Raw genomic sequence first — 27,011 nt, forward strand, 5'->3', positions numbered from 1 at the left:
AATACTTAAGGGTAGACATTTGATATTGATATTTTGTGGTGTTTCTTACATGACGGCTCTCCAAACCTGTTCCATTAGAGCTACCATCCTGTAGTTTTTCAGGGCAATCCTGATTCTAATTATTAGCTGGTTGATACGCGTTGGAGCGAAAACCTACAGGAGGAAAGCTCTCCAGGAATAGGGTTGGAGACCCCTGTTCGACATGGTCTTATGCTGAGACACACTGACTGCGTTTACACAGGCAGCCCAATTATTATATATTTGTTCCACTAATTGGTATTAATTGCGTCAGACAATTTTCAGAACGGATCTGATTGGTCAAAAGACCAATTAATGAAACAAATATCAGAACTAGTCTGTCAGTGTAAACACAGCCATAGTCCTTTATCCAGCCTTGGTACACTGGCAATGGTGGGCTGGGGAAGCTGAGACTTTGTGCTTATTTAAATTAAAAACAATTTGTACCTTTATTTAACAAGGCAAGTCAGTTAAGAAGAAATTCTTATTTTCAATGACGGCCTAGGAACAGTGGGTTAACTGCCTTGTTCAGGGGCAGAACGACAGATTTGTACCTTGTCAGCTCAGGGATTTGAACTTGCAACCTTTCGGTGGCAATGGACTTGTCCTGTCTGCGGTGAAAGTCCAGCTGGATAAAAACTCTGCCGGAAGTGGTGTAGAGCTTCTTAACCACCAACTGTTTGGTCCTTTTGCAGAAGATTTGCCGGTACTGCATGTCTGCTGGAAAGACATGGTTGTGGTGTTAGCATTTTTGTGGAAGGGACATAGGGCAACACGCCTTTGTTGGTAAAGATGTCAACCAAATGGGACCAGCTAGCATATTGTTTAGGGACAATGAGAGCTGTTTTTGAGAGGAAAGACCAGTTAACAAAGTGAATGGGCTGGGGGGGGGGTAAAGGTGTGAAAAGTCTTAGAAAGGCAGGTCTTACACCCTAATAATTGTTGTATATGCGAGATTGAGGAGAAATGGCACCTCAATCGCTCTCATACAAAATACCTTTACTGTCTAAGCACAAACCTGCACAACCAAAACCCCCTTCCTAATCCTAACGGACTGTCTGTAAATCTCCCACAGCCCATTGACTTTGACAGATCATTCTTGTCAATAGTAGATCTTTGCCGCGGAAAATTGTAGACATGTCTTTGTATTGTGTTTTGAGAATCTGCAGAGAAGATTGAGGTGGTTATGTCATTACTTTTGTAGTCTTGATTTTCTATATTTTATTGTCCCTTGCTAGTTTCTGTCCCAAAATCCTGGTGTGCTCCATAACCGCAGTGTGTCCTCTCCCTCGTACCCAAAATGCCCCCGCTTTGGTGTATTTTTCAGCCGAGCACTGTGGAATGACTCCAGAAAAAGGTAAAAAAGAGGAGGGGAAGACTAAATTGATTACAAGGTCTGGAAGGTGCTCTGTGGTCCTCAGGCTACTCAAACCACCTGTAACCCCATAACACAAGCCATCCAAATATGACCCAATTCATGTTTATACCATGCTTACTGTAAATTGAGCTATCTTCGCAGTCAGCTTGTAAATATTTTGGCAAATTTACCTTTTTCACCTTGTGTAGAGCTAGGGGTTGGAAGTGCATGTTGGTGGAATCAGATTCTGTACCACCTACAATATTACACAATTTAACCATCCAACTAATTATTTTGATCTCTATTAGACTGGCTGGCTAAGCATATGGACATTGCAATATTGTCAGCTAACTAGTGTCACTAAATTGGCAGCAAGATTACTAGCCAGCTGAGGCTGGCTGAGAACCAACTAACTAACCATAGACAATTTATACACATTCATCATTGCTACAAACACACAGAGTAAGTTAGCTAAAGCGACAATTCAATTCATAGTGTTTTCCAGACAAGGGTGGAATAGATGGCTACCAAATGTAGATACTCTTATTTGGTAACATTAGCTAGCTTAGGTTATCTAACATCAATCAAAGATAGAATGAATAAACAAACATGTTTACTCTGCTGAAGGTAGTTACCAGTCTAGCAGTGACTAGCATGGCATAGGCGAAATTGATTGACAGTGTGTATACCAAAAGATAACTAATATCATTTAGCTGATTGATTTCAGAGTTCAATACAGGGCTATAACATAAGCTAACGTAAGTTTACCTCTAATTGAGAATCTTCTGTTTTTGTAATTAAAAAAATAATAATAATGGGATTGTATCACTTCTCAGCTGTAGTTGAAATGGATTCCCCATCAGTTCAGCCTGAAAATCCCTATGACAATCTTTGGTTACTGCATCATTCTTGATAGCCGCAAGCCGCTGGCAGAATCTGGGCGAATGATTGTGATGTTTGTGATTAAAAAGTAATGTCGCTAATAGAGTAGTGACTATATGCCGTGGCAGAGCCAGGGTGAAATTCCCCCTTTAACATTTTCACATGTGAGTTCCAAATATCTCTAACAGTTGCCCCAGTGTGAGTTTTTATATACGCTTGATGTCAGAATGCGCTCACTGTTCCAAAATGTGATTGTTACGTAACAGGACAGTTAACCCACCCTGCCATCAAACCAAATCACACTGCTTGCTAATTATCTATAGGCTCTTTCAATTAGTTAATTTCAAAAGATCTTCAAACATGTTTTATTTTCTAACAGTTTGAACTTAGGTGTGTTCTGCCTCCTCATTAATTCACATAAGAAGTAGCCCATTTTACTGTTGCGGACAATTTATGTTTGAGGCATTACTGAGCCGGACAAACTTCTCTCTTCAAGTAGAGCCCAAGCACTTCCCAATGTTTACCAAGATCATGTATGAAGACATTTCACATCTCTAGTCAGAACAAGCCTTGCACAAACTTTTTCCACTTGCCACATTTTTCAGCTGGCGCCTGCATTGCCTTCATTGTTGTTTTCTTTACAAATAATAACTTTAGACGTGCATTCCTATCAACGTAAGTATATTGTGCTGTCTTTTCTACTGTAGCATACTGTATGATGGTATGTATGTATGTATGTATGTATGTATGTATGTATGTATGGAGCATAATGTATTGACTGTTTTATTCACATGTTTTCAAGTACTGGTGACAAATCATGCATTCCCATTCTTGCAAAGATGTAATGGACACATATGATCTGTGTGGAAAGTTGTACTGATTATGATGAGCTAATGCTAAGCTATTTCCCAGCTATGTGTGGCACCATGTTTGTTGACATCATACAATGCATTCTGGTTGTAACATAAGCGTCTGTCAGACCAAAGATGTTATAACATAACGAGATCAAGGGATAGTTCACTTGACTGACTTATGGTGCTTTCAAGACAACGGGGATGTCGGAAAAACACGAGGTCAAATCATGGCATCCGTAATCTTCAGGTCTAGAATTCCAGCTTTAGAAAGAGGCCAGAGTTCAAGTTGAAATTCCAAGTTGGATGACAGTTTAAAAGATTTTCCCAGTCGGATCTCGTTTTTCCAAGTTCCCAGTTGTTTTGAACACGGCCTCAGATTGTAACTACGGTACTTCAGAGTTGCCAGCTTGGACCCCCATTTCAAGGGGTTTTATTTTTATTTAGCGTATAAACTTATCCTGTGTTTGCCCCCCATTTATTGATCATCCCCCATTATAGCAACATTTCCTGCATCATATCCCCCCCATGATACCGTTCCCCATTTTTACCCCCCATGGACTTGTAACTCCCCACAAATTAAATGAATCCCCCCACAAACCCTCCCTAAAAATGGCTTCATCCCTGTTTAGCTTTCCAACTACGGTTAGGCTAGGCAGTAGGATTGTATTCGGGGTGTGTGAGGTGAAAACATTTTACTTGCTTTGTGATATTTCAAAATTAGTAAATTACTTGTCAAGTTACATGCTCCGGTTCTTGTGTACACTGTAACAAGTACATTGAAGATTTGTAATATGCTGAAAAAGTGGCCAAACTAAAATCATATTTTTCAGGCAATGAGCACAGCTATCTTTGACTTTGTTTATTTGCATCTTATAGTGAATGGCAGTCTGGGATTAGGGAGTTTTTGCTTGTCAAACATAACCAAACATGGTTGCCATCATTAACAATTTTGCTGCTTTTAGCTTAGCTGACATGCTTCTCTTGTCTACACAATATTACATTTCTCCCTTGTGCTCACCGGAGATGTCGTACATTGTATATATGTCTAGCTGTTAGGTCGCTAACTTATGTTTTGTTTATTGTCAAAGCAACTGTTATTTAGATGGGTTTATAGAATGAGTTTGGCTGTGGTGTGACCATAGAGAGCTTTTAATGTCTCTATTTTTGGTTTGGTCAGGGTGTGATTTGGGTGGGCATTCTATGTCCTTTTTCTATGTTTTGTATTTCTTTGTTTTAGCCAGAGTGGTTCTCAATCAGGGACAGCTGTCTATCATTGTCTCTGATTGGGAACCATACTTAGGTAGCTTTTTCCCACATGGGTTTTGTGGGTAGTTATTTTCTGTTTAGTGTTTGCACCTTACGGGACTGTTTCGGTTTAATTTATTCTCTTGTTATTTTGTATTAGTGTTCAGTTCAATAAACAAACATGAACACATACCACGCTGCGCTTTGGTCCGACTACTCTTCCTCATCGACGACGAAAGCCGTTACATGTGGATGTGTTCCGTGTGATGTTTGGATGATAAAGTTCGCTTTTATCTTTTACAATAAATGGTGAAATTAAGGAACAAAGTAGTGAATATACTTATTTCCCATCAATACACATTGTTTAGATGCTTTTCAGACAACAATGCTGTTTAGACGTGTTCAGTGTAAGAACCCACCAGTCGTCTCACACCCAGAGTAATGGGAAAACACATGTCACACTGTCCCATTCTCACTGTGTGTATGTATCTGTCACACTGTCACGCCTAAAGCATCAGCAGGGAAATATGTCACACCAACGCTTTAGTTTCTCTTAAACCTGCCTGTCCCCATTTATTTTCACTTTCCATTTCACCCTCTAGCTCCACGTCCTCCTCTTTCACCCTTCTTCCTCCTCCCATCTTCCTTCCTATCTCATGTGCCATTCTCAACCTCTATCTCTTCAATATGACCTCCCTCTCTAATTTACTTCCCTTCTCCTTTCTCATCCCATCCAAGCCTGCTTGCTCTGACCTGGTTGAAGGTGGAGATTCTTGCTCACTGGTGACCCATTTTGGCCAACCTGTATCCCTCAGTTAATGTGAACTCTATGTACATTTCAACTGGCCAACACCTAATTTTTTTTGTTTACCTTTATTTAACTAGGCAAGTCAGTGAATTAAGAACAAATTCTTATTTTCAATGACGGCCTAGGAACAGTGGGTTAACTGCCTCGTTCAGGGGCAGAACGACAGATTTGCACCTTGTCAGCTCGGGGATTCGAGCTTGCAACCTTTCGGTTACCGGGCCAATGCTCTAACCACTAGGCTACCCTGCCGCCCCATTTAATGATCATTTAAAAAAACAAAATGCTTGGAAACACTGGTGAGACTTGTGAGTCAATCTTTTCCTTCTCTATTTTAGTCTTCAGGAATAGTAATGAGCAGGTCGTACAGTACATGAGGTAGTTGTGTTAACGTGTTTGAAGCTCTACCTGCAGCCTTGGGCAGTGTGGAAGTAATGCCTACTGTGTGTTTATCATTTGATACGTCTGATGTGAGTTGACTTCCCCCCGGTTTAGAACAACAAAGCCTTTATTTTTCCACACACGTCTCTTCTCTGCTCTGGGTGCTCTGCTCTTTCACAATAAAGCTGTTATTTTTCATAGGCCAACATAAACATAGGCTCTATTAAGGAATAAAGATTCCTTGGCAGCTAAGTCAAGTCCCTCTAAATGAAGAGAAAAACCTTTGTCTAACACAACCTATACCCCCCCACCCCAGCCAACTGTTTGTTATCTAACACAAGACAACAGATGATAAACGAGCACACACACACACACGTATAAATGCACACGCACACATGCAGCCATAAACACACACACCTATCCACCCACTACTGTATTTGTTTCCTAGCACAAACACACAGAGCGTAGAAGTTGTGTTCACACTATAATTCACAAGCACAGAGAAAATCCTTATGGACAGAAACTGGCTGGAGAGAGGGAACAGTGAAGTGATTAGTTTAAGCCAATCTGATCAGCCTCAAGGGTGTGTGTGTGCATTTCTGCATGAAACTGCTTGCATAATTCTGTCAACATCACCAAGCACACTCTTAGATAAAAGCTCTTCAAAATAAGCAGTAATCAAAACTAAGTGAGGGAGAGAAGGGAGAAAACAGAATATCATTCAATATAATTAAGCAGTTTTATACGGCGATAGCCGTATAGGGACAGGATATTATCTCGAATCAATGAGTGAATATGAATGAAGAAGTTTCACCATTTCATTGTGCCCATGGCATATATCATGTGAATTAAATATGGGAAATCACATAAAGTGTTGTCAGCCATTGAATAATGTATGGTTCATATATGGCCTCGCTCTTTGGCCCATGCATATAGATCTTGGCCAGGTCGCAGTTGCAAATGAGAACTTGTTCTCAACTAGCCTACCTGGTTAAATAAAGGTGAAAATAAATTAACAGAAATTAATAATAATTGACCAATATTTCTATGACAGGGGAAGAGCACTCAAACCCTGGGGTTTCTCTCTCTCTCTCTCTCTCTCTCGCTCTCTCTCACACACACAAACACTTTCCTAAATAAAACATTTAAAGGGTGAAATGGACTTAGAAATTAACAAATGTCCTATTCCTCATCAGTTCTACTCTGATATTCCTATTGCTCAGTATTTTCCTGGCTAGGGTATGTTTTTCCCAGGATATTCCGGTGTTATTTTCCACCTGTTCCATCAGTGTGGAACGTCTGTGTTTGTGTCCTCACAACTAGCTAAACACGGTCTGTTCCCACACACACAGTCCGCCCAATCCCCTGGTAGGATTGTGTAATCAGTCTAGTCAAGACTTTTCCCTGATAAATGATCTCCATTATCAATATGAACGCGCACAGCTGGCCATACACACACACACTTCCTCCCTCTATCTGCAACTTGCTTATTGGAAGCAGAACCTGTACAGCACCAACAAGGAAATGTATTTCCACATCATATCCAAGGACTGTGGTCAAAAATGTGCACTTTTAAAGAAACGTTGATGAATGTGCACTGTCCCTGTATAAATAAACTGAATAAAGTAAAGTACCTTTTAACATGTTTTTCTTATTGTCTTAGCTAATTGTCTGATTTGGTTTTGACAAAATGACCTGCATCAGAGGGTTTCCTTCTATGAAAGAGTAAATAGGCCTGATTAAATTCCGACCACTCACTCACTCCTTTCCCTATGTGTTTTTAATTGACTTACATTCGGCCCCATTCTCATCGACGGGGCTGTAGTGGAGCAGGTTGAGAGCTTCAAATTCCTTGGTGTCCACATCAACAACAAACGAGAATGGTCCAAACACACCAAGACAGTCGTGAAGGGGGCACGACAAAGCCTATTCCCCCTCAGGAAACTAAAAAGATTTGGCATGGGTCCTGAGATCTTCAAAAGGTTCTACAGCTGCAACATCGAGGGCATCCTGACCGGTTGCAACACTGCCTGGTATGGCAACTGCTCGGCCTCTGACCGCAAGGCACTTCAGAGGGTAGTGCGTATGGCCCAGTACATCACTGGGGCAAAGCAGCCTGCCATCCAGGACCTCTACATCAGGCGGTGTCAGGGGAAGACCCTAAAAATTGTCAAAGACCCCACCCATAGACTGTTCGCTCTACTACCGCATGGCAAGTGGTACCGGAGTGCCAAGTCTAGGACAAAAAGGCTTCTCAACAGTTTTTACCCCAAGACATAAGACTCCTGAACAGGTACCTAAATGGCTACCCGGACGATTTTCATTGTGTGCCCCCCCAACCCCTCTTTTACACTGCTGCTTCTCTCTGTTAATCTTATATGCATAGTCACTTTAAAAAATTTTTTTTACCTTTATTTAACCAGGCAAGTCAGTTAAGAACTGATTCTTATTTTCAATGACAGCCTAGGAACAGTGGGTTAACTGCCTGCTCAGGGGCAGAACGACAGATTTGTAGCTTGTCAGCTCAGGTGTTTGAACTTGCAACCTTCCGGTTACTAGTCCAACGCTCTAACCACTAGGCTACCCTGCCACTTTAACTACACATTCATGTACATACTACCTCAATTGGGCCGACCAACCAGTGCTCCTGCACATTGGCTAACCGGGCTATCTGCATTGTTACCCACCACCCGCCAACCCCTCTATTTACGCTACTGCTACTCTCTGTTCATCATATATGCATAGTCACTTTAACCATACCTACATGTACATACTACCTCAATAAGACTGACTAACCGGTGTCGGTATATAGCCTTGCTACTCTTATTTTCAAATGTCTTTCAACTGTTGTTTTATTTTTTTACTTACCTACACACACACACACACACACCTTTTTTCCCCGCACTATTGGTTAGAGCCTGTAAGTAAGCATTTCACCGTAAGGTTGTATTCGGCCCACATGACAATAAACTTTGATTTGATTTGATTTGAGTAATCAACCCCAGGGACACTCCCTACTGAAGCTCCCCTGCTCATCAAATAAACACTTCGGAAAGTATTCCGACCCCTTGACTTTTCCATATTTCGTTACGTTGCAGCCTTATTCTAAAATGGATTAAACATAAAATATTCCTTAGCAATGTTACAATCTGCAATACCCCATAATGACAAAGTGAAAACAGTTTAGACATTTTTGCAAATCTATTAACAATTTGAAACAGAAATACCTTATTTACATAAGTAATCAGACCCTTAGCTATGAGACTCTAAATTGAGCTCAGGTGCATCCTGTTTCCATTGATCATCCATGGAGATGTTTCTACAACTTGAATGGAGTCCACCTGTGGTAAATTCAATTAATTGGACATGATTTGAAAAGGCTCACACCTGTCTATAAGGTCCCACAGTTGACAGTGCATGTCAGAGCCAAAACCAAGCCATGAGGTTGAAGGAATTGTATGTAGAGCTCTGAGACAGGATTGTGTCGAGGCACAGATCTGGGGAAGGGTACCAAAAACTTTCTGTTGCATTGAACGTCCAAGAACACAGTCGCTTCCATCATTCTTGAATGGAAGAAGTTTGGAACCACCAAGGCTCTTCCTAGAGCTGTCCGCCTGGCCAAACTGAGCAATCGGGAGGAGAAGCGCCTTGGTCAGGGAGGTGACCAAGAACCTGATGGTCATTCTATCAGAGCTCTAGAGTTCCTCTGTGTAGATGGGGGAAACTTCCAGAAGGACAACCATCTCTGCAGCACTCCACCAATCAGGCCTTTATGGTAGAGTGACCAGACGGAAGCCACTCCTCAGTAAAAGGTACATGAAAGCCCGCTTGGAGTTTGGCAAAAGGCACCTAAAGACTCTCAGACCATGAGAAACAAGATTCGCTGGTCTGATGAAACCCAGATTGAACTCTTGCGCCTGAAACTGCCAAGCGTCACATCTAGGGCAGCATCATGCTGTGGGGATGTTTTTCAGTGGCAGGGATTAGGACACTAGTCAGGATTGAGGCAAAGATGAATGGAGCAACATACAGAGAGATCCTTGATGATAACCTGCTCCAGATCACTCAGACTCAGTAGCAGCCGTATTAGTATGCATCGCCTATATGCCAGCTCACACAATTAGTGTTGGGGGACAGCTCCCATAACCTGTGTTGCAGACGACTAATTATGTTCATTAGCAGCTCTTAACTGGTCAACTTTGTAAAGGATTCTCCCCCTTTCCACTAGCACACTCTGGGCTCTATTATAACAAACCTGGTAAATTGCAGCATTATAGGTTCTGGGTTATGTCAGAAATATAGTTGCTTTTTTCACAGCGGAAATTATGGGTGCAATAGCTGGCGGTGGTGCGAAAGGTCTGGGTTTTGATGAATAAACAAGTTCTGGGTGTGTCGAGGCTTGGCCCCTAACTGGCCAATCAGAACGTGCTCCATGGCCAAATATGTGGTTGCTTCGAATTGTTTCATTTAGTTTTTTAATGTATTGCATTGTCATGAACTCCAATTTAAATGTTAGTCCATTATAGCCTAGTTCGGTAAACAGTCTGCCCGTATTTGCTAAACATGTTGAACATTTTTGCAGTCCACATTGTTCTAATTGCATTGCATCAATATGGAAATACATTGTTAAACATAGGCTATAGCATTCATACCAATGAGGGGACTATGCCTACTGTAATTTGCAGTCTAGACATGGACATGCCAAACATATTCAATAAGCAAGATTAAATTAACTAGGCTACTGATGAGGCCTAAAAAGGCCGTTTGTATAATTCTAAGCAAACAAAATAAATTGTTTGAAATAGTTGTCTAAATACAGTTACACGCACCATAATTGCTTCCGTGGGTGTATACTACAGACAAGGCAACTTAGACTATGGAGGTTTTAACACACATTCAAACTTTTCACAGAAGCTGGATAAAGATCAAATATCAGGTGAAATTATGCTGCTTGCAAATGCCATGTTTTATAAACAACATGGAACCATCTTAGAGATCATATTTGCATTTCTCCAGAAACAGGTAACAAAATTGTTTTGCATTGGAGCCATGTACGTTCTCACCATAAAGCCATCGATTTAATATTTCTTAACATTTCTAATATGTTTTGTTTTTAATCAAATTAAAAAGAAAAAAATTGTATCTGTTTTTTCAACCAACATTTCAACTATATTTCTAAATAGGACCAGGTCAGAAGCATGATATTATCAGTCACTTCTCTCGGTCTTTCCACTGTGTGCACAAGTGGCCTAAATGTCTTTACGCATAACATTCAGACGTCCATAAAATAAAACTAGGCTACTGTCAATTGTATCGTTGCCTATGTGCGAGACCGATATTAAACAAATCTGCCGTTTGATATGGTATTATAGGAAACCAATCGTTTTTTACGTTTCTAAATATGAAATTCACTGGAACAAAGGCACGCCTTTCCTTCCATGGGCACTGTTCATCATGGCTGGATGGGCTGCGCTTATGCTCTCAACATCCATGCCAGTATCAAATGCGTTACTGTTACGACCTGCTTTTTGTGGGTCTTAAAACTTCCCGTTACCGCTGCATGAAATTGTAACTTTTGCGCTTGTTTATAAGGACACACCTCAAATATTGCCACCCTCCCAACTCAGCGCAAGTGCCGAACCTGGCGTTAGGGCTGGAAAATGCCAGTGCGCCTGTCTTTACATAACAATATAGCAAACTAACGTGCGTTTGACACTGGCACCTCCTTAGCGACAGCCGAGAAATAGAGCCCTACATCTCTCTCTCTATGATTCTTTCTCTCTCTCTCTCTCTAACTCAGATTTTCTCTCTGATTCTCTCGCTCTCTCAATTCAATTCAAAGGGCTTTATTGGCATGGAGAACACATGTTTACATTGCAAAGAAAATGAAATAGATAAAAATTAACAGTAAACAGTACACTCACAAAAGTTCCAAAGGAATAAAGATATTTAGAATGTCATATTATGTCTATATATAGTGTTGTAAAGATGTGCAAATAGGTAACGTACAAAAGACAAAATAAATAAACATATGCGTTGTATTTGCTCTCTCCCTCTCTTTGATTCTCATTTTCCAGTCCCATGCATTCCGAATGTGTGTGTAAGCTTGTGTGTGTGTATGTGCACTATATAATGTACAGTCAGTCTCAGGTGGAGTGGTGGATCCTCAGGGTTCATCCTCTCGTGGCTCCATAGGTTGGAATTTATTAATATTTTTCCTAATTTCCTAATAAATCAACGTTATTTCAAAAAACCCGCCGGAAATCTGGTGTTTCTATGTCAAACAGGCCCTCGTAGTTGAGTCTATCAGTCTCTCTCCCCTCCAACACAAGGTCATAAATCACCAGCTGCACAGTACTCCCAGTTTCCCTGAGACCTACATTTCAAAATCAAAACCAAAATTACCAATTTAAAAAGTGGAATAATAAAATCCATATTATATGTATTTTCCCTGCACAGGTCAGCCATTGAAACCCATGCACATCTGGTATAATCACAGCAGTACATTTTCCAATAAACCAGCAATAAGCTATTGGTTAAAAAAACATAATGACACATTTTACTGAAGCTTCGGTTGTTATTTAATTAGTCCATGACAATGTTTTGATAATCCATTCAGATATACCTGAAAATATGTCCTCATTCTGTCACGCCCAGGCTATAGAGTGGCTTTTATTCTCTATTTTGGGTGGGCCAGGGTGTGACCAGGGTGGGCATTCTAGTTTCTTTATTTCTATGTTTTCTGTTTCTTTGTTTTGGCAGGGTATGTTTCTCAATCAGGGACAGCTGTCTATCGTTGTCTCTGATTGGGAATCATACTTAGGCAGCCTTTTTTCCTTTGTATTTGTGGGTAGTGGGTAGTGGGTAGTTGTCTTTGTTAGTGGCACTAAAGCCTTAGTAAGCTTCATGGTCGTGCCTTTGTTTCTTGTTTTGTTGGCGACATTTACATAAATAAAGGAAAATGTACGCTCACCACGCTGCACCTTAGTCCGGTCATTTCCATGACGACGTCCGTGACACATTCGCTTAGTCCAAAATGCGGAATGCTAATGTATGACGGTTTGGCTATGTGTAAATCGATTTCTGGGAAAGATGTGCAGGTATTCTGTGTAGCACCTATGCACATTCAGTTTCTACAGTTTCTACAGTTTCTACCTTACCAATTATTTTTTTTTGTCGTATTTGGTCAAAGTATCAAGACATAGCATCTGTTCATATCTTTCTCTCTGCGGCTTGTGTGCCAGGCACAGGCGAGCTATTATCTCTCGACCCCAACAGAGGAGGAGAGATCTAGGGGTCTGAAGATGTGGTGGTTTTATGACCCCTCACGCCGCTGGTAAATCTCAGGCCACAGACAAATTCCTTTGTCCTGTTACTATGGAGAACCAGCCTCAGAACATTAAACATTAAATAAAGGGACTTTGGAACAATGGTTTCCGTCAGCCACAATGGTGGTCATGACGATAGATGGAATATGAAAATGTATGTCACTTTTGTTTTGTTATTAAAGGTTAAGAGATTACATTATTACGAAAACATTGTAACGTGAAGAGTTTTCTTAGTAGATGTTTGATGTTTATACATTGTACGTTGTATGGAAAATATCCAAATCAAAGAGAATGCTTTGGGGAAGATGAAATGTTAAGTTAGTTGTCTAAAATTGGATTTGAATGAAATCTAGACCTTGCCTCATTAACTTGGTACGCCCAGAGAATTGCCCTAAAGGCGGTTACGCCCACTTCTGACCCAAGGGTATAAAACCTGTGAGTATAGAATTTACAAAAAGACTACATGACCCAAGCTGCAGCAAGGTCTAAAAAGTCAACGAACCCAGAACGCAACGCAAGTTTGAAGACAAAGAAATCCTTTTCTACCCAAGCTATGGATGAGTAGCTGTGTCTAAGCGGGTGAATTCAAGTCGAACCACCTAGCCTCCATCTCCCATCGAATCATGGTATCTAAAGGGTTTCATTCCTACGCTGTGAGCTCTGAGCTACAGAGCTATCTGTCCTCAGAAGACCCCTTCCAGAGCAAAGGGTGAGGGAACAGACACCTAAGCCAAAAAGACACTGACATCGGGAGGACGGTCAGAGAGGTGCGCCGAAGTAGTGCATCATCGAGTAGCCTGGACGGTCCACGCAGAGAATCCTCAGAGATCATCCCCACGTAATTACATCATTATATTCTGACCCAAAAGAGCGGCAGTTTGGGGCAAGGCTAGGGTTAGAATAGCATAGCTGACAAATTCACCCAAATGTATATTTCTCTCGTGTACCTTTTTTAGTGTGTTGGCCCGTTAAACTAAGTTCTAATCAATAGACTATAATGTGTTTTGTCCATGTGTATCTTTTATCATCATTTTAGCTTTTTAGTTAATAAATATTCAACTAAGATTGATGTGGTCTGAATTCATTGGTGAGACCCGGGTCTGTGCAGATTCCTGGGCTATAAGACGTTCAGAACGAGATTGGTAGAGGCAACTGGTTAATTAGCGGCTGTTGTAAAATCGATATTCTGATATTCTTTGAGTTAATTTGGGAAATAGAAACACAATAAAAACTAGTTTTCCCATCATGCCCCAGGTTAATGAGTTAATAATTGCTTGATTCAGTTAATCACGCAAATTGAAACTTTAATCATTCGATGAACAACAGTCGTCACATTAACTAATACAACGTAACGACAGTAGCATAATGTATTTACAGTTTCATTCACAAGAAACTGGTGACAAATAATGCATTCCGATTATTGCATATATTGTAATGGACACACCTATGATGTGTGTAAAATACTTTTTTGAGGGTTGTACTGATTATAATGTGCTAAGCTATTTGCCAGATACATATGGCACCATGTTTGTTGACATTATACAATGCATTTTGGGTGTCAAACCAAAGATGTTATAATGAGGTGAAGGAATGGTTCACTCATCTTTTGGGTAAACCTCCGGAAGTGAATGAAGGGAAGTGGATGATCGTAGACGACACACCCTCTTCAACATCCATACTATAAACCAACCAATCTCTTCTTGTCTCCTTATCTTTGGTTGATGCCAAAAAACAAACATTCCAGCGCGCACAAACTACCCATCGTCGGATTACTTTTGATTTTTAGAAAGTGTTCGACTCAATTATTTCGATCAATGGTGAGCTCACCCGTGATGTGATTAATTATAAGTAGTAATTGCTATTAGCTAATTCATATAATAGTTTAAGTCAGCCGAGAGTTATAAACATATGACTGCTTGTGTTATGTCAATCTTACATCAGTTAGTGCTCGGACAAATGTAGCTTACATTTTCGGGTTTGGATGACATTCTGTGAATGTCTGAACATTGCATCCAAAAATAAACTGGTCACATTCTGGACATAACTTTGTAAAGGACCATGTTTGTGCAAAATGTTCCTATGAAAAAAAGTGCTGCCAGCTCAAATGCTGATTGTTGCGTCAATTGAAAATGGACGTTCTAAGTCAGCATTCTAATCAAGCGTTCTAATCACACTGGTTTGATCATACGCAACAGGGACCACTATAAAATGATCACACCCATTTGTTGGTACGTGTGAAAAGGTTAAGGGAATTGTTCAAACTTTTGCACATTCTAAGATCTGATGACAATATCAGTAATGTGTTTGTCGTATTCAAGCGGGGCAGAAATCTGAGAGATCAATTGGTAAACTCGGATTTACCACCCCCAAAATATCCCTTCTCAACATCTATTTGCACATCTACCGAATGGAAACTACAAGCGCTATGACTGCGCTCAATGCAATGGCACTTACAAATGTTGATCCATCAAATACCCCCAAACAGGGAAACAGACCCCAATCAAAGTTATCACGTGCTCCACCAAGGCAGTTATTTAACGTATAACTTGTCCTTGTGGTAAAAAATTATATGGTTCAAACAAAGTGCGAATTAAAAATGTGAATCTTGGAGCATCATAGCACTATCAGCTGCAAGAACTTGACTAACCCATTTGCGGCTCACTTTTTGGAAGCGAACCACTCGATTTCATCTCTACGTTATATCGACATCAAACATGTCACCCTCCCTAGGAGAGGAAGTGACCTCAACAATTTAATGTTAAAACAAGAAGCTGCCTGGATCTTTAATTTAAAGACACTTGCTCCCTTCTGTCTCAACATAAGACTTTGATCTGAAGCCATTCTTGTGATTATCGTGATTTTGCTATTCATTGTAAATATTTGTAGGCCTATGTAGCCAAATTGTATCTACGATCGAACGCTATCATTCATGTTTTTTTTGTATGTTATTTTTATATCTAAGAATTAACCAATGATTTCAGGCCACACCCAGCCATGATTACAGACACCTGAGTGTGTCCTTTGACAATCTATGAACTAGTGACCCGCAATGTTTGTCATTATACCCTGATGAAGACAGCTTGTCTGTCGAAACATTGGTTATTAGGTTATTACATTATTGCATCTGAGCTCCTAGAGTGTGCGGCTCTGCTTTTCTTTTTCAAGTGTTCTACTCCGCTAGCCAGCACCTCGCCTAAACATGTGTGCATTTCTTTTGCGTCCAGATTTGAGTCATATATACACATAAGCAGCACTGAACAGCTACTAGTTGCGGTAGAAGACTCATTTGAGCAAGGGATGGTCTTATTGCTTCTGGACATGACTTGTAAGTAGGAACATTGGATATTTGTATTTATTATTGGTGTTATTGTTATAGCTGGAATGTGTAGTTATTGCTATAATGTTAGTTACATTGTGCGTTGAGTATTCATAGAATCCCATTGTAGCCTGTGTAGCAAGTAGCTTAGCCTAAAGAAAAGGGCACAGCGTTAACATAAGACACATTACAATGCGAACAAAACATTTAGATTGAAATGTATTGAACACTATGTGTCTAACATGTAAAATATAGTATCCTATCTGCTCTATTTATGACATTTCTTTCTGTCACAGAAAATGGATAACTTTATCACCGGAGAAACTTGAATCAAAGATGCTATTCTACCAAGAGACCCAATTAGCAATTCTATTACTTCCTGTGCAAAAAAAGAATAATGCAGAAGTGATAAGTAAATTGTGTTCTAAGCTACAGGAAATAATCTCATTTAGAGTCAAAGTTGGGAATGTAACAGTATAACTTTAGCACTGTCCCCTCGCCCGAACCAGGGACCCTCTGCACACATCAACAACAGTCACTCACTACTACCAACTACCTACTTCAAGGCCTCAAAGCAAGTGACGTCACCGATTGAAACGCTATTTAGCGCGCACCACCACTAACTAAGCTAGCCGTTTCATATCCGTTACACTCACCCCCCTTTTGACCTCCTCCTTTTCCGCAGCCACCAGTGATCCGGGTCAACAGCATCAATGTAACAGTATAACTTTAGACCGTCCCCTCGACCATACCCGGGCACGAACCAGGGACCCTTTGCACACATCAACAACTGACACCTACGAAGCATCGTTACCCATCGCTCCACAAAAGCCGCGGCCCTTGCAGAGCAAGGGGAACTACTACTTCAAGGTCTCAGAGCAAGTGACGTCACCGATTGAAACGGTATTTAGCGCGCACCACCGCTAACTAAGCTAGCGTTTCACATCCATTACATTGGGAATCTTGTTATTTAGTCTAGCTGGAGAGTCGTCTATATAAAACAACAAAGTAAATCACTAAAGAACACATTTATGAAGTTAGACATTAGTATTTAGGCCAGTCTTGAACATGGATTCTTCAATATCAAACTATGCAGTATTTTTTATTTTTTTTCATGTATTATTTCTTACATTGTTACACCAGGAAATCTTAAATCGTAATACAGACAGCCGAGAACAACTTTTGGATATACAGTGGGGAGAACAAGTATTTTATATACTGCCGATTTTGCAGGTTTTTCTACTTACAAAGCATGTAGAGGTCTGTAATTTTTATCATAGGTACACTTCAACTGTGAGAGACAAAACAAAATCCAGAAAATCAGATTGTATGATTTTTAAGTAAATCATTTGCATTTTATTGCATGACATAAGTATTTGATTCATCAGAAAAGCAGAACTTAATATTTGGTACAGAAACCTTTGTTTGCAATTACAGAGATCATACATTTCCTGTAGTTCTTGACCAGGTTTGCACACACTGCAGCAGGGATTTTGGCCCACTCCTCCATACAGACCTTCTCCAGATCCTTCAGGTTTCGGGGCTGTGGCTGTGTAATACGGACATTCAGCTCCCTCCAAAGATTTTCTATTGGGTTCAGGTCTGGAGACTGGCTAGACCACATGACCTTCTCCCATTCCTCCTCTGGATCATCCAGATGGTCATTGGCAAACTTCAGATGGGCCTGGACATGCGCTGGCTTGAGCAGGCGGACCTTGCGTGTGCTGCAGGATTTTAATCCATGACGGCGTAGTGTGTTACTAATGGTTTTCTTTGAGACTGTGGTCCTAGCTCTCTTCAGGTCATTGACCAGGTCCTGCCGTGTAGTTCTGGGCTGATCCCTCACCTTCCTCATGATCATTGATGCCCCACGAGGTGAGATCTTGCATGGAGCCCCAGACTGAGGATGATTGACCGTCATCTTGAATTTCTTCAATTTTATAATAATTGCGCCAACAGTTGTTGCCATCTCACCAAGCTGCTTGCCTATTGTCCTGTAGCCCATCCCAGCCTTGTGCAGGTCTAGAATTTTATCCCTGATGTCCTTACACAGCTCTCTGGTCTTGGTCATTGTGGAGAGGTTGGAGTCTGTTTGATTGAGTGTGTGAACAGGTGTCTTTTATACAGGTAATGAGTTCAAACAGGTGCAGTTAATACAGGTAAGGAGTGGAGAACAGGAGGGCTTCTTAAAGAAAAACTAACAGGTCTGTGAGAGCCGGAATTCTTACTGGTTGGTAGGTGATCAAATAATATTGTCATGCAATAAAATGCAAATTAATTACTTAAAAATCATACAATGTGATTTTCTGGATTTTTGTTTTAGATTCCGTCTCTCACAGTTGAAGTGTACCTATGATTACAGACCTCTACATGCTTTGTAAGTAGGAAAACCTTTAAAATTGGCAGTGTATCAAATACTTGTTCTCCCCACTGTAAGAGCGACGTCAACTTACCAACATTACAACCAGGAATACGATTTTCCTGAAGCAGATCCTCTGTTTGGACCACCACCCAGGACAATGGATCTAATCCCAGCAGCTGACCCAAGACAACGGCGCAGCAGAAGGGGTAGACGGAGCGGCCTCCTGGTCAGGCTCCGTAGATGTGCACATCGCCCACCGCTCCCGAGTATACTACTCGCCAATGTCAGGTCTCTTGAAATTTGCGCAAGGGTTGCCTTCCAGAGAGACATCAGAGATTGTAGCATTTTCTGTTTCACAGAAATAGTTTTGAAACAGAGATGTTTCAGAGATGTTGGAATCAGTTCAGCCACTGGCCTTCTCCATGCATCGCGCCGACAGAAATAAACACCTCTCTGGGAAGCGGAAGGGCGGGGGTGTATGCCTCATGATTAACGACCCATGGTGTAATCATAACAACATACAGGAACTCAAGTCCTGCTCACCAGACCTAGCATTCCTCACAATCAAATGCCAGCCATATTACCTTCCAAGAGAATTCTGGTCAGTTATCATCACAGCTGTGTACATTCCCCCTCAAGCAGATCCTACGGTGGCCCTAAAGGAACTTTACTTGACTCTATGTAAACTGGAAACCATATATCCTGAGGCTGTAGATGGGGATCTTAACAAAGCAAATTTTAGAACAAGGCTACCTAAAATCTATTGCACTACACGCAGGGGTAATATGCTCAACCACTGCTACTCTAACTTCCGCGATGCATACAAAACCCTCCCCTGCCCTTCCTTTGGCAAATCCGACCATGACTCCATCTTTCTCCTACCGTCTTATAGGCAGAAATTCAAACAGGATGTACCAGTAACTAGAACCATTCAACACTGGTCTGACCAATCGGAATCCATGCTTCAAGATTGTTTTGATCATGCGGATTGGGATATGTTCCGGTCAGCCTCAGATAATTAAGTATAGAAAGACAGCCGACTGAAGGAAGGTGAAAATGAATGCAACACCCAAACAAAGACTAGAACCCTGGACCCTCACATTAAAAGTCTGATGCTCTACCAACTGAGCTACCCAGGCTCGTCATTTGCTTATTTTCATACACCTAACCTGCCGGGCATAGGCATGTGCTGACAAGGGGGCATTGTCAGATGGTACATTTCCCCAGAGAACCAGGCCTTCATTCCAAATGATACAGTCAATGAAATCTGAACTAACCATCCCCTCCAAAGAAGCATTTTGTACAAGACCTTGTGGCACAATGGTAGAGTGTTTGACTCCAGATCAGGAGGTTGTGTGTTCAAATAATGTAATTGTCAGGGTTTTTATGTGTGCAATCTCTGCCTTCTTTACACAGCGAAGTCAATAAATCAGCACAAGTACCAATCTCTCACGAAAACAACCAAGTCAATGTTATTTTGGCTCTGGGAGTGTATTGTCCACAGGTGAACATGTCATGGAAAGTCATAGAAAATGTAAGTATAGAAAGACAGCCTACTGAAGGAAGGTGAACATTAAAGCAACGCCCAAACAGGGACTTGAACCCCGGACCCTCAGATTAAATGTGTTAACCCTCGCAAGGCTGCTGGCCCAGATGACATCCCTTGCCGCGTCCTCAGAACATGTGCAGACTAGCTGGCTGGTGTGTTTACGAACATATTCAATCGCTCACTATTCCAGTCTGCTGTCCCCACATGCTTCAAGATGGCCACCATTGTTCCTGTACCCAAGAAGGCAAAGGTAACTGAACTAAATGACTACCACCCAGTAGCACTCACTTCTGTCATCATGAAGTGCTTTGAGAGACTAGTGAAGGATCATATCACCTCCACCTTACAGGCCATCCTAGACCCACTTCAGTTTGCATACCACCCTAACAGGTCCACAGACGATGCAATCGCCATCATACTGCCCTATCCCATCTGGAAAAGAGGAATACCTATGTAAGAATACTGTTCATTGACTACAGCTCAGCATTCAACACCATAGTACCCTCCAAGCTCATCATCAAGCTGGCGCCCTGTGCAATTGGGTCCTGGACTTTATGATGGGCCGCCCCCAGGTTGTGAAGGTTAGGAAACATCACCACCTCACTGACCCTCAACACTGGGGCCCCACTAGGGTGCATGCTCAGCCCCCTCTTGTACTCCCTGTTCACCCACGACTGCGTGGCCATGCGCGCCTCCAACTCAATAACCAAGTTTGCAGACGACACAACAGTAGTGGGCTTGATTACCAACAACGACGAGACAGCCTACAGGGAGGAGGTGAGGGCACTCGGAGTGTGGTGTCTTGAAAACAACCTCCCACTCAACATAAAAAAAACAAAGGAGATGATCGTGGACCTCAGGAAACAGCAGAGGGAGCACTCCCCTAGCACTCCCCTAACGTTTTAAGTTCCTCGGCGTACACATCAACGACAAACTGAAAGGGTCCACCCACACAGACAGTGTCGTGAAGAAGGCGCAACAGCCTCAGTAGGTTGAAGAAATGTGGCTACTTTGTAGCGGTATTTATTAGAGAGGGGTAAAGAAAGATTTTGTTCGGGCGCCAGGCAGGTATTAACCATGCCGAAAGGAAAAGAGTAGAATAGAGAGTACCACTACCAGACCCACACACATCAGCACAAGAGACTGCCTAGAGGGTAGCCTGTTTACCAGATAGCCAGTGGAGAGAAAAAATAATACACACCATATAAAACCCACATCACAGCACAGGGGTAACCCAAACAAGAATACCTCATACAATAATACTAATACTAATAATGGCAGAGCAATTCAACAGCAACTTCATACAAGAACGAACCCAGTCATCAACATAGGATTTGGAATAATCTGTATTATTTTCTAGTGGATGAGTGCAAAGGGTATGAATGTGGGGGGTGTTCATCGACACAACAAAGGCCTTAAAAATGTCCACAGTCTTCTCGGCCACATGTCATTAGTACACCTCAATACAGTTCACATAACAATACACAACTTGCAAGCAACCTCCCTTTTAACTAAAATGTCCAAATCCTTCTGGCAGGGCAATAATAGTCCAGCTCTAATGAACTTCAACAGGAAGTGCATTGGAAAAATAGAGAGTCTGTTGCAGGGTAAAGCACTGGAACGATAGAGGGAAGATACAAAGAGAAAGCGAACAAGAGAGATCTTAGCTGTGGTTCCGGCGTGCAGGTGTACTGTCTGACTGTCCGATGGTTTGTTGGTTTGTATGTTAAAGCTTCGCAACAATGTTGCTACTAATCCATGCGATCCATAACGGGCGTGGTCCCAAACGAAAACAACCACGACCTAGAGCGATTACACCGATGATTGAGTTAAATACTCTATAAACTACACACGCTGAAAACAAACAAAACTTCTGCAGCACAGCACACACAATCAAACTGTCGCTCCACCAAAGAGCCCCTCCCCAAAGAGCTGAATGAGCTCTCTTCATTTCTTCATTCCTTACTGCTCATGCGCTCTTAAAGTGGCGGTGCACGGTGAAGGCTCCGTGCAGATTTCGCCACACTCTTCCCCCCATGAAAAAACAATGCCTGTAGAAACAGAGAGGATGCAGGCTTTGACAGGTTCATGTTCCTGCTACACAAAACCAGGGAAGTCCTCCTCATCAGAGTCCTCCACGAAGAGGTCCTGCAGGTGTTGCTTTTGCCTGCGATCCAGCTCTTCTGCCTTAGGGTAGCAGGGCTTTAGGTCAACAACATGCACTGTCCTGACATCTTCCCCAGTGTCCTCCAAACAGACCAAGTAGTTCACTGGTCCCAACTGCTGCACTACACGGTATGGACCTTTGACAGATGATGTGAACTGGTAAAAACCTCCATCTCGAAGCTAGCTTGGCAGTGAACTTCTTAGTTGTCTTTGACAGATGATGTGAACGTACCCAGACTCGAGAGTGGAGTGGAAAACACACGTCTCGTCTATGTTTGTCATAGTTTCTCAGCTGTCGTTGTTTGGCTTTCGTTTTGCTGGCCTCCACTCTGGCTAGCAAGGTGTGGTGGTGTTGTACGGCATCAAACGCTGGGCAGTCAGGTGAAACATTCGAACTTTGCAAGACCCTGTCCATCGGACATTTTAGTGGTCTTCCCAGGTGGAGTTCGGCGGGAGTGACCCCAGAAGTTTCCTGCACGGCAGAGTTCAGTGCAAAGCGAAATTCTGGAAGATGCTGATCCCACCTTGTGTGCTGATCCCCCACGAATGAAGCAATCATCCCCTTCAGGGTTCGGTTTACCCTCTCGGTCAGGTTGGTCTGAGGATGGTAGGCTGTGGTCAGCTTGGCAATTACACCCCAGTAGGTACAGAGCTCTTTGTATATTCCTGATATGAACTGCGGACCTCGGTCAGAGAGGATTTGGTCGGGAATTCCGAATCTGGTAAAAACCTCCCTTCGCAGAATTAGAGCAACGGCTGATGCAGTGGCTTTGCGGAGGGGAAACAACTCCACCCAGTGTGTGTGGTAGTCCACTACCACCAATAAAAATTCATTCCGTGTCCCCCGGCTGGGAGGAAAAGGTGTACTGTCTGACTGTCCGGTGGTTTGTTGGTTTGTATGTTAAAGCTTCGCAACAATGTTGCTACTAATCCATGCGATCCATAACGGGCGTGGTCCCAAACGAAAACAACCACGACCTAGAGCGATTACACCGATGATTGAGTTAAATACTCTATAAACTACACACGCTGAAAACAAACAAAACTTCTGCAGCACAGCACACACAATCAAACTGTCGCGCCACCAAAGAGCCCCTCCCCAAAGAGCTGAATGAGCTCTCTTCATTTCTTCCTTCCTTACTGCTCATGCGCTCTTAAAGTGGCGGTGCACGGTGAAGGCTCCGTGCAGATTTCGCCACAACTCTTTTTACTGTTGTTTTTATTTCTTTACCTACCTATTGTTCACCTAATACCTTTTTTGCACTGTTGGTTAGAGCCTGTAAGCAAGCATTTCACTGTAAGGTCTACACATGTTGTATTCGGCGCACGTGACAAATAAACTTTGATTTGATTTGAATGTTAGCTAAAAATACTGGTAGCCTACCCAGACTACATATTGTGTATGTAGGCTACCATTGGAAATATTTCATTAATAGATGAGTATACTGTGTCTGATCATCACACTGAACCTTGAAGAAAGGCATTCTTGGCATTTTATTCTGATCTCTTCTTTATAAATCCTACCGTTTATTATTTTATGTTGTGTTCTTCCTCCCCTTTATCCTCCTCTGCCCAACAACTCAACTGGCCAAGCAGAGTATAAGGTCACCTGTGAAACAGTTATTTTAAAAACAATTTGTTTGCGTACTGTAGGTGCTTGCTACATGATGACTTTCACATTTCTATAATTTAACATTTACACACACTTTAAAGACATATCTGTTTTATCGTTCCAGGGTATGTATCAATGTGTTTGTGCATGCGTAGGTGGGATGTGTGTGTGGGAGGGTAAGTGCACTGATGCTTGTTACAGTGTGTCTATTCATCCATACAACATTGAAACAGATATAACTGCTTGTTGCCTGTGTGGTTGAGGATATAGTATAGATGAGGAGAACACTGGGTCTCAGTACATCTGATAAGTCACTGCTAGTTTTCATTAATGTCCTCTTGATTACAGAAGATCTGTAATAAAGCTAAGCAGGTATTTATGTCTAGCGCAGCCACAATGTTTAAATCTGACCAGACTAAGAGTTGCTCTCAGACCTGTTCATGCTAACTCAATGACGCAAGATAAGTCAATATGATCTGTTCTGAGACGCTAAATCAATGAGTCTAGGAGATTATCTGACCCTCAAAGACCTTAGGTCACAGAGTGGGTGACTAAAACCCACCAGCTATTCTCAGCCTATACCATGTGGATGAGCTCAACTCTCTCTCTCTCTCTCTCTCTCTCTCTCTCTCTCACACACACACACACACACACGTTCAATTATTTTTGACTCTCTCCCCTGCCCTCTCTCTCCTTGTTCGACCACTTCCCCTCTCTCCCCCACTCCATCCCCCGTCCACCCCTCTTTCCCTCCTCCCTATTTCTTTCGCTTTCTGTCTTTGTCACTCTCTCTGCCTCTCTCCTCCTAGTTTGACACTTCTGTAACCTCTCTCTCAGGCACTGCTCATGACTCACCTGATGAATAAATAATGTGTGAAAAAGCATTGCTCTCTCTTCCCCTCCTCCTAAAAACACACATACACACACTCAAACACAAAACACACTCATGTGTGGGTAGGGGGATGTGGGGGGTGTTTGAAGCCTAAACATCAGTGACTAATTGGAACATAAAACGGTGGTGTGAGAAAGCGGAGGAGGGAGAGAAAGACGAGGCGGGCTGTAAACAATCACCACACAAATCTTTCTGTGTAGCCTTAAGGAATATAAACTCCAGCCCTCTACCACTGCCTGCTCTCTCTATGTTCATTTTCTCACCCTCTTTCCTTCTTCCTCTTTCCAACTTCCCCTCCTCACACTCTCTGCCCTCTCTCCCCCCTTTGTCACTCTCTTCTACGCTCCCTTCTGTCACAGCTCTCTCTTTTCTCTCCTTTAGTTCCATATCGCCAGCACTATTCCCCTCTCTCTTCAACCCTGACTCATGTTTCTCAATCTCATTCCTTCTTTCTGCTTCCCCTCCCACTCTATCACAGTCCTCTCTCCTCCTTTCATCCCTCCCTCTCCCCATCTGTCTCTCTCTGTATGAAGGTGACCTTGTTGTCTCTGCTCGTCCATCGATTTCTGCACTCCTCGTCCATCAATCGCTGCACTCTGAGGACCCGGGGACTCCCACCCACTCATTTCCGGAAGAGAGATGGAGGGAAAGATGGAGGGATGGAGTGAAGAAAGGGCGAATATGCAAGGGAGCATACGGCAGTGCATAGGTGAATTATGTGCAGGAGTGTACTCAGTCCTGCATGTGTGTGTGTGTGTGTGCGAAGATGTATCCAGAGGTTCAAAAAGTTGGAACCAATCTGAAATGGACCTGGGGCTTTCCCACCTGGACTCAATATGCATGAATTACAAACGGACCCGAGGAAAAATAGATCCGTTCTGTATAGACTTGGTTGGATCCAGACCCGGTTTGATCCGATCCAAGTGAGGGAAGCAGCAGAAAAGTCATTTTTCAAGCTACTTTATTAACCAGAGTTGATACAGCTCCAGAGGTAGAGAGAGGTAGAGAGAGGGGCGACTCTAGTAGGCGGGGAGGGGCCATACTGTGATAGGAGGAGGGAGGGAGAGACAGCAACCAACCAAGCCGATTCGCACTATAGTACACTAATAGCTGCCACAGCTACGTTATTTATCATCAAACCAGGAAGAGCTAGCTAAGGTTAACGAGTTGGCTCTTTTAGGCTTCAGTGCGTGTGCTTTCTCATTCTACAGTTACAAATAACAACAAGTCCATTCAGAATAGCAGCCTACCTGTTGGCTCTTGGTATAAGGGCACAGGGCGAGACCCAGATGAAGACACGGGAGGCAGATGGTTTGAGTCACTGATATGTATTATAATCCAAGGGGCAGGCAAGAGAATAGTCGTGGACAGGAAAAAGATCATAAACCAGGTAAGAGTCCAGGTGTTACAGAGTGGCAGGCAGGCTCGAGGCCAGGGCAGGCAGTATGGTCAGGCAGATGGGTTCAGAGTCAAGGCAGGCAAGGGTCAAAAACCAGGAGGACTAGCAAAACAGAGACAAGGAAAAAACAGGAGAGCGGAAAAACACGCTGGTTGACTTGACAAAACAAACTGGCAACAGACAAACAGGGAGCACAGGGGAACACAGGTGACATCTGGAGATGGGCGAAGACAATCACAAAGACAGGTGAAACAGATCAGGGCGTTACACTTGGTCGTTGTAGCTACTCCTTTTCCTTGTATCTTTTTTATTCAGTAATTATAATTCCATCTTTTATTGATTAGATACTGTATCTCCTAACTGTAGCCAATTGCCGCTTTGATTACTTACGATTGGCCAACAACAACAACAATCTACACGCGTTAAGTGTGCAAAAGCCACAGCAGCAGCATAAATGAAAAAATGTCTCTCTCTACTGCACGGGCCCCTCCGGACAAGTCAGTTAAAATTGCACATACCTGAGAGCTGTGACAATCATATCAGATATGACGCAGACCAGTGATATTATTTCACATTATGGATCCAGACCCGCTTGAATCCCCGATTGGGTCTCGGGTATTCAGGTACAGGTGGATCCGTGAAGACCTCTAATCCATACTGCTTTCTGTGCTCCAGCTTGCACAGAGCCATCAGATAATTGAGTCGAGCCTCCCTCTGAAAATTACAATGCCAAGCTAGCCCCTACCCTCCCACACATACAGTATACGCACATATTGAGAAGGTTTTGGGTGAAATACTTTCCATCTCTTCCAGAAGAAGGTTAGCATTAGCATCTTCACTAACGG

General features: G+C 42.4%; 1 long non-coding RNA gene across 2 annotated transcripts in view; it reads right to left on the bottom strand.

Moving 5' to 3' along the window:
• LOC149975928 (uncharacterized) overlaps positions 1-27,011 on the bottom strand; it is a 94,314-nt gene that overhangs the window by 46,477 nt on the left and 20,826 nt on the right. Inside the window, exon 3 of one of the 2 annotated variants that reach the window (XR_016487912.1) lies at positions 508-738. The exons of the other annotated variant lie outside the window; for it this stretch is intronic. This is a non-coding gene — a long non-coding RNA (uncharacterized LOC149975928). Of the gene's footprint in view, positions 1-507; positions 739-27,011 lie in introns of those variants that run through there. 2 annotated transcript variants of the gene reach the window in all.

This window comes from Oncorhynchus mykiss, chromosome 17 (assembly GCF_057628025.1).
Source record: "Oncorhynchus mykiss isolate SJ-2025 chromosome 17, ASM5762802v1, whole genome shotgun sequence".
In the NCBI taxonomy this organism is placed as follows: Eukaryota; Metazoa; Chordata; class Actinopteri; order Salmoniformes; family Salmonidae; genus Oncorhynchus; species Oncorhynchus mykiss.